A 16,941-nucleotide genomic window follows, 5' to 3' on the forward strand; every position below is an offset into this window, starting at 1 on the left:
TTATTTTAGTATTCGTTTTTGTACACATTACTTAGAACTATGATGGTTTGAAGGGTGAACGAACAATGTGCCTGTAATCGATTTAATGCTCTTTGAGATTGAACATATTTTTTGACAGTGAAGAAAAAAATAGAAACTTCGATCCTTCCTTGTTTCATTCTTTTTCGTCTTTCTTATTTGTTTATTTTTTATTACATATTTTTATTTAAATATATTTTTGTTTTGAATCTGGCTGTGTTGAGTGAGTACAAAGGTTATTGAGCAAAAAACAGGAATCCACTTAAAAAAAAAAACAACCCATGAAAACGTTACTGCCAATAATATGACGTAGTTGTGTACGTTAATTTGATTCAGCAGCAATCATTTAAATTTAATAAAAATAAAAACTGTTTCTTTTTAACCAATAATTATAGCAAGCAACAATAACAACACCACACAGCACAAGAGCAATAAACAAAAATCCACATAAAATTTCCATGAAATTAAACGAAAGCCAAGGCTTTGACTTGTCAACAAAACAAAAATAAAAATTGTTCCACATCATTTTGCATTAAAATAATGGAGGGGGAGCTCCAGAACAATCCAAGGAAATATTCCACTAATTACTGGTTTTTCGTAAGGATATTCAAAAAACAACAACTACAACAAAGAATCATGGCAAAATTAAAGGCTAGAAAATGTTGGGAGTCAATAATGACGATGAGCGGCATAATTGGTATTATTATGAGTGTGTGGTGTGGAGTAACGTGTTTATTTCGAATGGGGAATTTCCACACACACACACACACACACACACACACACACAATTGCAAAATATAAGTGAACTAGGATTAAGGACAGCTACTTTTGAGAAAATACAATGCGGAAGCAGTTAACATATAAAGATTTCTTAGGAACAAAAAATATTTCATATTTAAAGGCCTATTTTTTGATAGACGTGCTGGAAATATAAAGGGCATTGGACGGCTGGATGGTTGTGGTACCTATGAAGATATATTTATATAAGTTATATGCATGATTTACAACAAAAAAGACCAGGTTGTTGTTGTAGAAAATAAATTGTGAATAAAAAAAAAATGTCATTTAAAGAATGTCCTCCACGATCTGTGTCGGAATTCAACCGAGTGGTAAAATGTTGCATTTTGAATTTTATTTTACATTTTTACAACGAATTGAAAATTAATTTCAAGTTAAAAAATACCCGTCGGTTTTTGTCGACGGATGTATACCCTCAGCTATTGTCCGTTTATTTAAGCATATTTTGGCATCACTACGTATTATTCAACATGTTGAGCCTTTATGGGGGAGGTGCCGAAGGAGTTGGCCAATATTGTCCAATTCTTCTCTGATATATGTGTCATGTTTAGACTACATCGAATATATACTTCACTTGATGAGATATGTGATAATTGTTAGAGAATGTTAAAATCTGCGTGAGGTGTCAGATATAGTGAATCGAAGTATTCCACTTCATCTAATATTAATAAAAATATTGGAACCTGCAAAATGTAAAGAAAATCGAATTTTGAGCGAATAATTGTAAATCAAAATTTTAACTTTTTGTGGAGGAGGAGGTATCAGAGGGAGTTGGCAGAAAAATGCATTTACGTAACATCTCTTGTTGAGGGAAATATTAAGATATACCAGGTTTTAATGGACTCGCTGATTTGTTTCGCAAGTTATGAGAGGTTTAAGTATTTGAAATTGTTGCCTAGGGGAAGGTCGATATCTATCATCATCACACCATATCTTGTGTTAGTAGAAATATTGAGATGTATGAAGTTTGAAAAGATTCAGACGCTTATTTCGCATTTTTAGAGCGTTTTATTGCTAAAAATTTTGATCACTCTGTGGGGAGGTACCAGAAGCAGTAGATCGATTTATCTCATTTTTGCAGCAGATTTTGTGTTAGTAGAAATATTAGGATGGGTGAAAAAGGTGAAGAGAGTTGGATGCTTATTTCACATTTTATGAGAGATATAATTATTCACAATGTTGCCCCTTTGTGGGGTAGGTACCAGAAGAAATGGTCCGATCTCTTTCATATTTACAATAGATCTTTTGTTGATGGAAATATTGAGATGTACTAAGTCTGAATGAAATCGAATGTTAATTTCGCGTTTTATGAGCTCCAGGGATATTCAAAATTTTGACCCTTTGTGGGGGAGGTACCAGAAGGAATGGAACAATATATCCCATTTTCACATCACACCTTGGGTTAATAAAAATATTGTGATATGTGCAATTTGAAGAGAATCGAATGTTTTTTTTCGGATTTTATGACCTTTTTGGTTATTCAAAATTTTAACCCTTTGTGGGGGAGAGACCAGAAGGAATGGTCCGATCTCTATCATCTTTATAACAGATCTTGTGTTGATTGAAATATTGAGATGTACAAAGTCTGAATGGGATCGATGTTAATTTCGAGTTTTATGAACTTTATGAATTTTAAAAATGTTGACCATTTGTAGGGGAGGTACAAGAAGGAGTGGTCCGACATATTCCATTTTCACACCAGATCTTGGGTTAGTAAAAATATTGTGATAAAGATATTGTGATAATGATGGATAGAATCGGATGCTTACTTCTCATTTTATAAGAGTTATAATTATTCTAAATGTTGACCCTTTGTGTGGGAGGTACATGCTGGAGTGGACCGATATTATCAATTTTGGCACCTCACCTAGAACTGAAGCAAATATTACTATTTGCAAAATTGAAGAAAAATTAGATTATTGCTTCCTTTTTTGCAGAATTTTTTTTTTGTTGAAAGAAAATTTTGATCTTTTGTGGCGGAGGTACCAGTACCGATATACTCCATCTTGACACCTAATAAAATTATTGGGATTTGTGAAATTTAAAGGCAATCGGACCCTTACATTACAATTTTATAATAGTTATAATTATTTAAAATTTTGACCCTTTGTGGGGGATATACTTAATGGAGTGGACCGATATTGCCCATTTTCGTACCTGACCCAGCACTATTAGGATTTGCAAAGTTGGAGTAGTAAAATATTTTTATTTTTTTTGGAAAATTTCGCTTTTTTTTTTGCGGGAAGGTACAAGAAGGAGTGGACCGAAATTGCCCATTTCCGAACTCGATCTAAGTTTGACAATTATCTCGATGAGACACGTTTTGGCGGTTTCAAATGATATATACCCTCTCTAGCCATATGGCTGAAGGTATAAAAATTTGGAAAAACTAATTTTACTTGACTTGAGCTCGACTAAATAGTTTTCGAATTGGCACAGACTTTGATATTTCTGTGTGCCAATTAATTAAATATTGAATATTTTTTAAGTGTTTTCTTCTTTTGTCTATTAAACTTCATAATACCCCATTTTTCCTGAAAATATGGGTCAAAATGTGCCACAAAAAATAATGGTAGTATATGCTGTGTTGATCTACTCATGTCGGCCTATTTGCTTGGCTGGAGCGCACGATGACTTTTCAAACGTCGTATTACTTTTGTCAAACTTGGGTTGTGGGCTATACCGGGATGTATCCGCCAATCTTTCAGGTTTTATAGAGGAACTAAAAATCGAGAATTGTTACAAAAATTTTATAATTCCCATATGAGGCCTGAGGTTCGATACCTCTGTACTCGTACATCTACCACAAAGGGCGGAGATTTTCAATAACGAGTGAAGAGAAAAGAAAGAATACATTGGTCCATCCCTCTCCTTCCTTTTCTTTCGTATCTTCCCAACAAAAGGTAAGCTGTTCGAATAATAACAACACTTGTCAAATATCAAAATTGTGCCGACTTTGATATTTATCTATATTGTTATTATGATTTTAAAAATATATATATATATATATATATATATATATATATATATATATATATATATATATATATATATATATATATATATATTTTTTTTTTTTTGGTTTAGAATTTTTGCAAGGAATTAAAAATCGATTATTTTGCAAAGATTTAATTTTCTAAAAAAAGAAGAAAAACTGCCTGGTCATACCCATGTACTTTGAGTAATAGGCATAGATGTCTCCAATACAAAAAAAAAATCCCAAATAATTTATTTAATAATCCGCCAATAAAGACAAACCACAATAATTTTAACATCAATTCGCTATAATGTATTCAAATGTATTGTTTTAATGAATACAAATGGTTACTTCTTGACAATTCACAACAGTAACAACAAAAAGCTACACTTAATTTGTCAATTCTTCGGCTATGATTTGTGGTGGTTGTCAATTTGTTATACAAATTCTGAGGTGACCGCTTCATGGGATGGCTGGCTGGCAGGTTGGCTCATTATGCCTGACAGGTACCAATTAAGAGCCTCTTTTTTTATAGATCTAGTCTAAAAACGTGCTAAAAATTTGTCAAAATATATTATGTGGGTAAAAGTGGAGGAGATCAGTGACAGTGGCCATTAGAACTGTTAAAATTTAGATTTATGAGACGGGTTTTTATTACATGATCAGGCTGGATGTTTGACACAAAAAAAAAAATTCAAGTACTTAATTAAAAAGCCCAAACACGTGTTTGTTTATTCCGCACATGTCAGTCAGATCTATAATATGTACATCTATATGAAATTAGTGTCCATAAAACCCCTGCCAATGTACATATTCTAGATTCGAAAATCGTAATTGCTTCTTTAGATTTTTAAGCATTTTTTTGTAATTTTTTTTGTAATTTATATGGTGCCTTTGAAAACAGAATTTCGACACAATATAAGGTATAGGCATAAGTTATTTATTAAATATGTTTTCGATACGTAGAAATGTCAATCATGTATCCAGTATTTGATAGACATTATAACATGTGACATTATGGCATGACCGACATAACATGACATAGAGCCATGTTATACAAAAAGGGTTCGGTATCAGGTGTAATAAAAAAAATAAGCATAATTTTGTTGCTTTCCTGAAGCGTTGATTTTCCCTTTTCAAAATCCCTCCATTATCCCAAGTCACTGCACTATTTGGTGTGGATTTTAGTCCAGAGACATAATGGGAAAGTAGTGGCCGGGTCAAGTTGAACGAATTTTTCTTCACAAAAATTGAAGAGTAGAAATATTGCCACTCAGCCGAATCTACACTCGATTTTCTAAAAAAAGTTATATGCCGTACCTCATATATAAAACTGAATGTGTTCCATGCATTTGCAGCCTCTTAACACAACTTTGTTTTCGCCAAGGGTCGGGAAAGATTTGTGTTGGAATAGAACAAAGTTCTCTGAATTAAATTATTTTTTTATTTGCCCGGGTCAAGTTGAACGAATTTTTCTTCACAAAAATTGAAGAGTAGAAATATTGCCACTCAGCCGAATCTACACTCGATTTTCTAAAAAAAAGTTATATGCCGTACCTCATATATAAAACTGAATGTGTTCCATGCATTTGCAGCCTCTTAACACAACTTTGTTTTCGCCAAGGGTCGGGAAAGATTTGTGTTGGAATAGAACAAAGTTCTCTGAATTAAATTATTTTTTTATTTGCCCGAATGTATTTTTTCGTCAATAATCTCACTTCGATTATATTGCAGATAGAAATCTGTGAACTTCCCCACTAGAAGTCAGTTTTCTGCTCGGATGTAAGTGTGTATGTTATGAGATCATTTTGAGATCATTGGAATGATAATTTCAAATGAAAGATGTTTAAAAATCAATTAGAGCTGTTAAAAATTGGCAAGGTGACCATGATCGAATTCCAGAGATATTATGTCAAGAGACCTCAAATAGTTGACTAACTGCTAAAGAAGCATTCAATACATCGTTTGAATTTTAATCATGAAAGGTTTAAAATTTTAACAAAAATATATGTTATATCTGCAAACGATAAAAAGTTTGGGCACACTTTTAGATTACTATTATTTGTAAAGATCAAATTACACATCATATTAGAGTCATATGTAAAGTGACTTTTTTCACATTTATCTATATAGCATACTTTTATGCGCTCCCACGAATTTTTAAGCTTAACAAGTGAAAAGGAAACCAAATACTCTCCACTATTTGAAAGGAAGTTGAAAATGTTAAAAAAATCTGCATAGACAACCGTCATACATAGGCAATTTCCTTCCAGGGGGTAAAGTACTCAGAAGGAACTCCTTGTGTGAATTTTCAGACAATTCCATTGAAAAATACAATACATACAATCATCAAAACACCGAATATCAGGAGGTATCGTTATATGGGGGCCATACGAAGACGTGGACCTGCATAGACATTTTTCCGTCTAAGGTTTCTGGTTAAGAGCAATATTTAGATATAGCAAGTTGTATATAGAATCCCGACTTGTTTCGCAAGTTATGACAGATGGGTGAGGTACCAGAAGGGTTTTGCAGATATATATCATCTTCACAACAGATCTTTCGTTAGCAAAAATATTTGGGTTTGTGAAATTTGAAGAGAGTTCAATGCCTATTTCGCCTTCTTTGAGGGTTTTGTGTGTAAAATATTGAACCCCATGTGGGAAGGTACCAGAATAAATTGTCTGATCTCTACCATCTTTATAGCAGATCTTATGTTTGTGGAAATATTGAAATGTGTCAGGTCTAAATGGAATCGAATGTTAATTTCGCGTTTTTTGAGCTTCATGGATATTAAAATTTTGACCCCTTGTGGGGGAGGTACCCGAAGGAGTGGGCCGATATATTCCATTTTCACACCAGACCTTGTGAAAAGATATTGTAATGTGTGAAATTTGAAGAGAGCCAGACGCTTATTTCGGATTTCATGATCGTTTAAGCTATTAAAAACTTTGACCCTTATGTGGGGGAGGTACTTGATGGAGTCAACCCATATTGTCTATTTTCGCACCCTTCCTAGCACTGATGCAAATATAAGGACTCGCAAAGTTGGAGCAAAATCGGATTATCGTTTCTCGTTCTGTGCAGTGAATTATTTTCTTTGAAAATTTTGACATTTTGTGTGGTAGGTATCAGAAGAAGTGGACCGATATATTCCATCTTAACACCAGACTTTGGGTTAATATAAATATTGGGATGTGTGAAATTCGAAGTCAATCGCACACTTACATCACATTTTATAAGGGTTATAATTATTCAAAATTTTGACCCTTTGTTGGGGAGGTACTAGATGGAGTGAACCGATTTTGTCCATTTTCGCAACTGACCTAGCACTGATGCAAATATTAGGATTTGCAAAGTTGGAGCAAAATCGAACTATAATTTCTCTTTTTGTGCAATAAATATATTTTTTGAAAATTTCGAACTTTTGTGGAACTTTTACCCATCTCCGAACTCGATCTAAGTTTGACAAAAATATTACGATGTACCAAGTTTGGATGAAATCCGTTACTCCCTTCGAGAGTTATCGTGCGCACCAGCCAGCCAGACAGACAGACGGACGGACGGACATCGCTAGATCGACTCCAAATGTTCTGAAACGGATTTGGTCCAAAGAGACCTAGGGTCTAAAACCGTTATTTCGACTAGGCACGTTTTGACCGTATCAAATGATATATGCTCTCTGTAGCCACATGGCAGAGGGTATAAAAATCAATTTTTATTTATAATTGTCCTGCAAATTGGAATTTTTGCACTTTAGAGGATTATAATTTCTTCTCCTACAAATAGTTTTATTTTGCAGCTATATAGACCCCATTTTTGGAAAGTAGATTTGTTGTAGTATAAAATGAATGTTTTCAAATTATTACTGACTTAAAAGTCCAATCTCCATGGAAAAAATGTTTGGTCGCCAAGAGTAGTTCAGTTGGCATTTAATTTTTAATTTATAAATTGTTTAAAAAAAATTGTTAATGGAATTTAAATTTAAATTGTTTTTACTTACCAAATTTGCAGGTAGAAATATTAACAACAAAACTGATAGATCCTTATCCAAAAAATATATAGGATAATTTATTTATATTATTTAAACCTAAAAAGAAAATAGTAGAGGGAAGCAGGTTAATAAATGGTTATTTAAGGATTTTTAAAATCATTGTTTGAAAAAAATTAAAAAAAGTTTTTAATTCTTCAAATGAATAAAAATTGTTATTTCGTTAATAAAAAAAATCAAAATTATAAAAATGAACAAAAAATATTTTTTTTAAATATATATTTATCATATAAGTAAATATATCATTTATTTTTTAATTTGTCATAAAATCACACACCTTAAAAACAGTTAATACGAATTCCTTAAAAAATACTATTTATTACAAAGGGATATTTTTCAAAGTTTATTAAATTATATTTTTATTTTTAAAAGATTATTTTTTTTATATAGTAAATTGTATATTTATTATTGCTTGTACTTGATGTTTTCATTTATTTATTTATTTAATATTTTTTTTTTTTTTTCAGTTAATGTTTTTATTTTGTGTGTTGTTAGTTTTTTGGTCTTGTAACTTTGGCGACAGCCTTCACGTGAATGCGCTGCCGTTTGCGAAATTCGTTTAGAAAAAGGTTCGCCCGCCAAGCCAGAGTCAACTCAGTATTCGAACGCGAGCAGCAGAATTAAACACTTGAATTGAATATTATTGCTGCTTCTTCTTTTTCGCAGTATTTAATGTGAACCGATGGCCAGTCGAAAATAAACTGTCCCATAAAACTCTGGCTCACACACCCGAAACGTTGTCGCTTCGTAAAAGAATGAATGCTCATCGTTAAATATTTGCTTTACTTTTGGCTGCTGCTGCTGCTGCAAAAAACTGTTTCAGTCACTTGTTTTGCGGCGCTGTTTTGTTGTTGTTGGCTCTGCGTCGTTTGTTGGCTTGGCTAGACTTGGCTTGACCAAGTCAAGATCAAATGTTAAAAATGCAAAAACTGCATTAATTAATAAATAATACAAGTGTTAAGTGTTCATGTTCCATTTTGTTGTTATTGTGGTTTTGTTGTTATTTCATTAAATGGGAGAAAGAGTGAGAGAGGAAGAGGAATTATTCAGTCTTACGTTTCCTAATTACATTGAACTCTCAATGACGTAGCGGAATATTCAATAATTGAATTGTTTACGAATCTCTGTGATTTACCACCCAAGGGAGTCTTGTGTGGGAACATTCAGTATTTTTCGATTTGAAAAATACGTCATAATTCGATATTGAGAAATGTAAATTTAATACAATTCGATATTGAGAAATGTAAATTTAATACAACGTCTTGATTCCATAAATTTCCAGCAATAATTTGGAAGCTGTATGAGCCGAAAGACCCATTAAAAGATAATTTAAAGGAACTTATTTTTACATTTCCAGTGGTAATTTTAAAAATACAATGAAGATTAACTTACTTTCATCAGTACCATGTAATATGTAACGTCGGCACAAACTCGATGGCTGTGATCTCGAGTCTTGGAGTCGCCAAACAAAGAAGAAATGAAAACAAGAAAAAAAGCTGTAAGTTCAGCCGGTCCGAACTTTGAATAACCTCCACTATTTGGAACGAATTTAGCAATTTTCAAAAAAAAAATAAAATCCGTTAAAAATCCCGTTGAAATCCGTTAAAAATCCCATTGAAATCCTAAAAATACTGAATGTAGCCGTTATATTAGGGTCTATACGACGACGTGGACCTGCATAGGCTTCTTTTGACATAAGCCATTAATTACAAAACTCAAATGCGAATCTTAAAAAAAATCGGTAAATAATGTAGCTAAAATCATCAAAACACCGAATATCGGGAGGTAACGTTATATGGGGGCTATACGAAGAACTGGACGTGCACAGACAATTTTCTGTCTTGACTGTAGTATGCATTACGAACTTCAAATACCAAATTTGAAACAATTCCGGTGAATAATGTCGCTAAAATCATTAAAATATCGAATATCAGGAGGTACCGTTATATGGGGGCTATATGAAGGCGTGGACCTGCACAGACAATTTTCTGTCTTAGGCTGTAATATTCATTACGAACTTCAAATACCGAATTTTAAACCTTTCCGGTGAATAATGTCGCTAAAATCATCAACATTCCGAATATCGGGAGGTACTGTTATGTAAGGGCTATACGAAGACGTGGACCTGCACGGACAATTTTTGAGCTTCAAATAACAAATTTAAAACATTTCCGGTGAATAATGTCGCTTAAATTACCAAAATACCGAAAATAGGGGTACCATTATATGCTATGCTAGGCTATACCAAAACGTGGACCTATATGGCCCATTTTCAATACCAAAAATCCTGCAGACAAAATGAATGGCAAACTTAATATACCCTCCAGAAGATTTTTAACAAAGCTCTATGTTCGTAATTCTAGAAGAGTTCGCAGTCCGCCAAAATACTTAATCATGAAGTTATCTTTACGACTCAATTGTTGCACCAATGATTCCGGATGTAAGTCAAAGATCACTGTCAAATTTCCAAGTTCTACTCTAAATATTACCAAATACATCTCAAACTATAGGGTTAATATGGTAAAAACTATATAAGGACCTTAACAATGTTTGGCGTTTGGATCTACAAACGAGTACCATCAAATGGACCTGAAATTATCCACAACCCAAACATCCCAATACTATAATGTATGGTATAAAAATGTTCACTACAGGTTCAATTTCGATATAACTCCCATGAAATGCTAATCGCCAGCTGTTTTTATTTTGAAGGTCCAAGTAGAATTTTCAATTGATCGGGCGCCACGTTTGTATTTTGGCTTCGCAAAAATATTTTGTATTCTTTTTACAAACTTTGGCAATTTTGGAGCCGATCTGAATATAGTTGTGGTTATCCAATTGTGACGGCTATGACAATATATACAAATGTTCACTACAGGACCAATTTTGCTACAACTCCCATGAAATGATAATCCCTAGCTACAGATATCTATAAGGTCCAAGTAGAATTTCTAATTGATTGAGCGCCACTTTTGTATTTTGGCTTCGGAATAATATTTTGTATTATTTTTAGAAATTTGGAACATTTGGGGCCGATTTGACTATAATTGAGGTTACCCAATTGCGACGGCCACGACAAGGTATACAAATGTTAACTGCAGGTCCAATTTTGCTACAACTCTTATGAAATGATAATCCGCAGTTATAGACATTTTGAAGTTTCTAGCAGTCAATTCAATTGTAAAATGATTGGGCGCCACCTTTGTATTTTGGCATCAGAAAAATATTTTGTATTCTTTTTAAAATTTGTAGCAATTTTGGAGCCGATGTAACTATAATTGAGGTTATCGAATGGTAACGTCTATGACAAGGTATAAAAATGTTCACTGCAGGTCCAATTTTGGCACAACTTCCATGAAATGATAACCCCCAGCTCTAGATATTTATAAGGTCCAAGCAGCATTTTCCAATTGATTGGGCGCCACTTTTGTATTTTGGCTTCCAAAAAATATTTCATATTATTTTTAAAAAAATGTTGGAATATTGTTCATATAAAGGCAACCCGATATTGGAATTTTGTAGCCGATTTGACTATAATATTCGAACTTATCGCCATATTTTCTAAATTGGAATTCAAAAAATTACAAATCGATTCAATTTTTTGTTATGATTTTATTTGATGTTGCTTGAAAAAAAGTACTATCTTCAATGTTTGTTTGTTCATTTAATGTGTATATTTTTTAATTTTTTTGTACAATATTGAGCTGTATTTAAAAATCGCAACTCGAAATATTCCCAATTAGAACTACTCCTCTCCTCAGTTTATGCCTTAAAATACACATGAATTTCAAATATTTTATTTGATGCACTATCGCACAACTAAATCGAGCACATGCAAAATTCATGTCAACATGATGTTTTTGAAAAAAAGCTAATAATTTAAAAAATTATAATAAAAAATTCCGTTTTTGTTCGGTACAGTTTAGTATAAATAAAGATTGCCTTCCATCAATTTCCTTACAAAAATCGAATAATTAAATATAACTGTTATTCGATTTCCGGTTCTCAAGTGAAATGAAGCGGAAAAGAAACAATAAAACGGCATCGTTTCGTTGCATCAAAACGCGAGTTGTATATTTAATTACGAGTGTGCTAGCATTGGCAGGCGGCGGCAGCTAGTTAGTTGGACGTCATGCAACAACATGTTTAATTACAATTAAGATTTTTTTAAACTATTGAAAATAAAAAAATGATAATTTCATAGAAATATCAAATATTGAATTTAAAGTGTAAATAGTTCATGGAAAATTAAAAAAAAAAAAAAACATTTTTTTCTTTAGAAAAGGTAATTGCTATTTGATCTGGCATTTGAAACAAGTGTGCCTCATATTAAATTGAAAGCATAAATTATTTTCCAACAATTAGAAGGAAATTACTTTCATTGGCAGAATTCAATATTAAACTATATATCGTGACTGGGATCAGATTGTAGCAATTCAATATGGGAGATGTCAATATTATAGAGTTGTAATTAATATTTGCCCTCCTCATGATTGAGAAATCAATTGAAAGGCTTCCAATATTGTAGTATGTTTACATTAGAGTTTTTTCGGTTTGACCTCCTTTTTGAGGATCTTGTTTTAAATATATGCAATGCACCGACGTTGTCAGAGGGGGGCCGTGGTACATGGGATCCTCAGGGCAATTTGATTGAAAATTCCATTTTTTGTTGATTGGTAAGCTACTTCTTGATCGATGTCAGTGGCAGTGCTACAATCATTATTCGAAAAATGGAATAGAAAAAACAGCATATGGAGCTAGAAATGTAACATTTTCATACCCTCTACCACATAGTGCCTGTGGAGAAGTATGCGAGATAGACCCATAGTTAATTTTGAGTATCAGACCGTCTGTCCACGTATTCTTGTAAACAAAATGCAGGGCATTTATTATCCGATTGAGATTAAATTTTCCAAGTAATATTTTCTTGGCCAAGAACAACCCCAATTAAAATTGGTGAAAATCGGGTCAGATTTAGATATAGCTCCCCTATATATATTCTACCGATTTCGGGTTAATTGTACAGCAAATGGCCAATGTCAGTCTAAATGACTTGAATTTTGGCACATCCCACCAATTCAGCCTAGAAGCAAGCACATCAAATTTGGTGAACATCGGTTCAGATATAGCTATAACTCTTATATACATTTTTCATACGATTTGGGTTTTTAAGTTTTTTACATGCGTAATAAGCACTCCACAAGAATGATATTTGGTAGCAGATATCAAATACAGCGCAGAAATGCCTCTGCCAGGTTTTATAAAGATCGGTTCTGATTTGGATATAGCTCCCATATTTATCTTCAACCGATTTCGGGTTAATTGTGCACTAAATGGCCAATATAAAAACAAATGACCTAAATTTTTGCACAAATTCAACCTAGAAGCAAGTACATCAAATTTGGTGAAAATCGGTTCAGATGTAGCTATAGCTCTGATATATATGTTTCATTTGATTTGGGGTTTTAAGTTTCTCACACACGTAATATGCACTCCACCAAAATGATATTGGGCACCGGATATCAGATAAACCCAGAAATACCTCTGCCAAATTTAATCAGAATCGGCTCAGATTTAGATATAGCTCCCATATATATCTTAAACCGATTTCAGGTTTATTGTGCACCAAAATGCCAATTTCAGTCCAATGATTTTTGTACATCCCACCGAATTCAGCCCAGAAGAAAATACATCTTGTTTGGTGAAAATCGGTTCAGATATAACTATAGCTCCCAGATATATTTTTCATCTGTGTTGGGGTTTAAGTCCCTTACATGCGTAGTATACACCCCAACACTGATATTTGATACCGGACATCACATACAGACCGAAAATACCTCTGCCAAATTTTATCGAGATCGGTCCAGATATCTATATAGCTTCGATATACATCTTCATCCGATTTTACGGTTATTGCACACCATATATGTAATATTTAATTTGGTGTAACTCGGTCCGGTGCACTATAGAGCAATGTTATTTGGTACTAGAGGTCAAAAAGGCTTTGTCAAATTTGTTGAAAATCGATTCAGAGTTGGATATAGTTCCAAAATTGTGACTACTCTAAAGCCATGATACGCATTCAAATGAGGTTCATAGTAGGCATGATCTACTTCACATAAATTCCCCTTATTAACTTTTTCGTTATGTGAGCTCTACGCTCTAATATATAGGGTATCATATAGTCGCCCCCGCCCGACTTTTGACCTTTCCTTACTGGTTTAATATTGTAAAACTTCGCTGAACGCTGAGCATTTTTTTTATCATTTTATATATTATTTTCCACCAGGTATATGCGATTTGACATGGTTTTTAATGTCCGTAAATTGCAGACACGGTGTCGTCTAAATAATTTACAAAATCTGGAAAATCGAATAATGAAATAAACATGAAGGAGTTTAACCCAAAAGAAAAAGAAAATAATTCATTTGCAATAACCTAACCTAAATATCTAAATGTTGTAGTCATCCAATTAGCGATTTCAATTTGCAAAGAACAAAATTCACATTTTTCGTTTTCAAGAAAGAGAATTAGAAAATCAGAACACAACCGATTACAAGTCACGGATTTGTATTAATTTGTTCAAATTAAAAATCGAACAGAATGTAGCATGTATTGAGGAGATCGTCAATGGTCGCCAAGAACAAGTACAATTTATTTATGCAAAGAGTTCTAAAGTAAATGGTGTTAATGTAAGCCACGAATGTCTTGCAAAAAAAAAATAAAAAAAATTTATATGTCAAACATTTAACAATATTAAATAACTTGAACTATGTCTAGTCACTCATTTCCATTGAAAAATCATTATGTAGAAAAAAAATATTATCGCATTATAAAAATTCCAAAGCGATTACCAATGCGTTAATAGCTTGAATAAGCCTTCTCATAATAAATTGAAAATATTTTAACGCCGGTTCCAAGGTACAATATCAATAATTTCCAAATAGTAATGTATTTCCATTTACTAATATATATTATGGCAAGTCTTTTGTTTTATAAGTGTCTGAGTGTTTTCCGCGCCATCCATCCATCCGATTTGTGAAATTTAATTTTATTCATTCTTTTGATTTAATAAATATTTAACTGAATATAAAGTACTTTGTTGCATTCCTTAGTTGTGTCATTTTCTGGGTATTATGAATTTGACTGACTGAAATCTGATTTAATCCTATATAATATTCTAATATATAAATATACTAAAAATTAAATACGAATATTATTATCAGCAAAAGCTTGATTATGAGTAGTGGTAGATTTAATACACAATAATCAGGTCCTAATAATTAAACGCCGGAGAATTGTTGTGGAATGTTAATGGTTTTCGCACACATCTTCAACAAACTACCGAATATCGGGAGGTACCGTTTAATGGAGTATATGCGATATCTTCGACCGATGTAGACAATTCTCTTCCAAGGGGATAAAGTACACAGAAAGGAACTCCTTGTGTTAAAAATTTCAGACAATGCCATTGAAAAATGTGGCTAAAATCAACAAAATTCCGAATATCGAAGGGTACCGTTATATGGGGGCTATACGATATAGTGGACCGATATAGCTCATCTTCGAACTTGACCTACCTGCACACAAAAGACTGAATTCTGCAAAATTTTAGCTTCCTATCTTAATTCGTTTTGACTCTAGTGTGATTACTACAGACGGTCATAAGGACGGACCTGGCTAAAAACAAGTCCATGGAAAAACGATCAAAAAAATATGTAGACGGTTTTTTTTTTTTTTTTTTTTGAACATTGATGCAGTAATTTACTATCTAGATTAAAGCTAGTTTTTTCGGCATATTTTAAAACAGCAACAGTGCCAAAGACACTATACAGTGTTGCCTATATTCGACGGACTCATCTGGCAACGCCATAACTTTTGACAGAGATGTCACATCGCTTAATGACATACCGCGTTTAAAGGGTCAGTCCAAGCAGATTTTTACCATGAAAAAATACACGCCACGTGAGAAGTGCGGCTCCTAAGAACACCATTAAACGTTTATACGAAAAAATTTCGACTGTTAAGGCTCTTTCTAATCCGAAGAGGCCATATAAAAGTCGACCAAGGCGATCGGCCGAGAATATCGCTGCCGTACGAGCCAGTGTTGAGAGGTCCCCAAGAACATCCCAAAAACGCCGTTCTCAGCAGTTGGGCATATCTCGGTCCACTTTATAACGGATTATTCGCATTGATTTGCATTTGTTCCCGTACAAAATTCAATTGACGCAAAGAATGTTGCCTGCGGACAAGCCTCGTCGATTGGAATAGGCCCAAAGGTCCGTCCAATATGGGCAACCCTGTCTACCTAAAATGCAAGGATTTCATCTTTTTTTACCTCTACTTTCAGAATCTGCTGGATTTCCCCCGTAGTTATTGGAAACAAGTAAAAAAAAATTAAGTTCGGCCGGGCTGAACTTTTAATGCCCTCCACCTTAGGGTAATGGAAACATTAGAACCAATTATGACCCACAAATACAAATTTTTAGACATATTCGTGGGAAAACTTGGGAAAAATCATCAAAATATCGAATATCAGGAGGCACCGCTATATAGGGCTATACAAAAACGCGGACCTACACATGCAATATTTTGCCAACGGAGCTAGAACCAATTATGACCAACAAATCCGTGATAAAATGTGACAAAAACCATCACAATACCGAACCAAAGCGTGGACCTATACATACAATATTTCGCCACACGAAGTAGGACCCATTATGACCAACAAATACCAATTTTTAGATAAATCCACGAAAAAATGTGGCAAAAATCATCAAAATACCGAATATCGGGAGGTACCGTTATATTGGGGCTATACCAAAATGTGGACCTATACATGCAAAGTTTCGTCACCGGAGCTAGAACCCATTATGACCTAGAAATACCAATTTTCAGACAAATCCGTGAAAAATGTGGCAAAAATCATCAAAATACCGAATATCGGGAGGTACCGTCATATGGGGGCTATACCAAAACGTGGGCCTATACATGCAAAGTTTCGCCACACGAACTAGGACCCAATATGACCAACAAATACCATTTTTTAGATAAATCCATGAAAAAATGTGGCAAAAATCATCAAAATACCGAATAT

General features: G+C 33.4%; 1 protein-coding gene across 4 annotated transcripts in view; it reads right to left on the reverse strand.

Moving 5' to 3' along the window:
- The window catches only part of LOC101901541 (elongation of very long chain fatty acids protein AAEL008004), an 83,740-nt gene that overhangs the window by 12,726 nt on the left and 54,073 nt on the right, over positions 1–16,941 (reverse strand). For 3 of the 4 annotated variants that reach the window (XM_059125303.1, XM_059125305.1, XM_059125302.1), the window contains one exon: positions 7,797–7,883. The gene's annotated coding sequence lies outside the window, so the exon portion shown is untranslated. Of the gene's footprint in view, positions 1–7,796; positions 7,884–8,121; positions 8,142–16,941 lie in introns of those variants that run through there. The other variant, XM_059125304.1, reaches the window with a different exon arrangement.

The sequence above is a fragment of the Musca domestica genome, unplaced genomic scaffold (assembly GCF_030504385.1).
Source record: "Musca domestica strain aabys unplaced genomic scaffold, Musca_domestica.polishedcontigs.V.1.1 33, whole genome shotgun sequence".
Lineage (NCBI taxonomy): Eukaryota > Metazoa > Arthropoda > Insecta > Diptera > Muscidae > Musca > Musca domestica.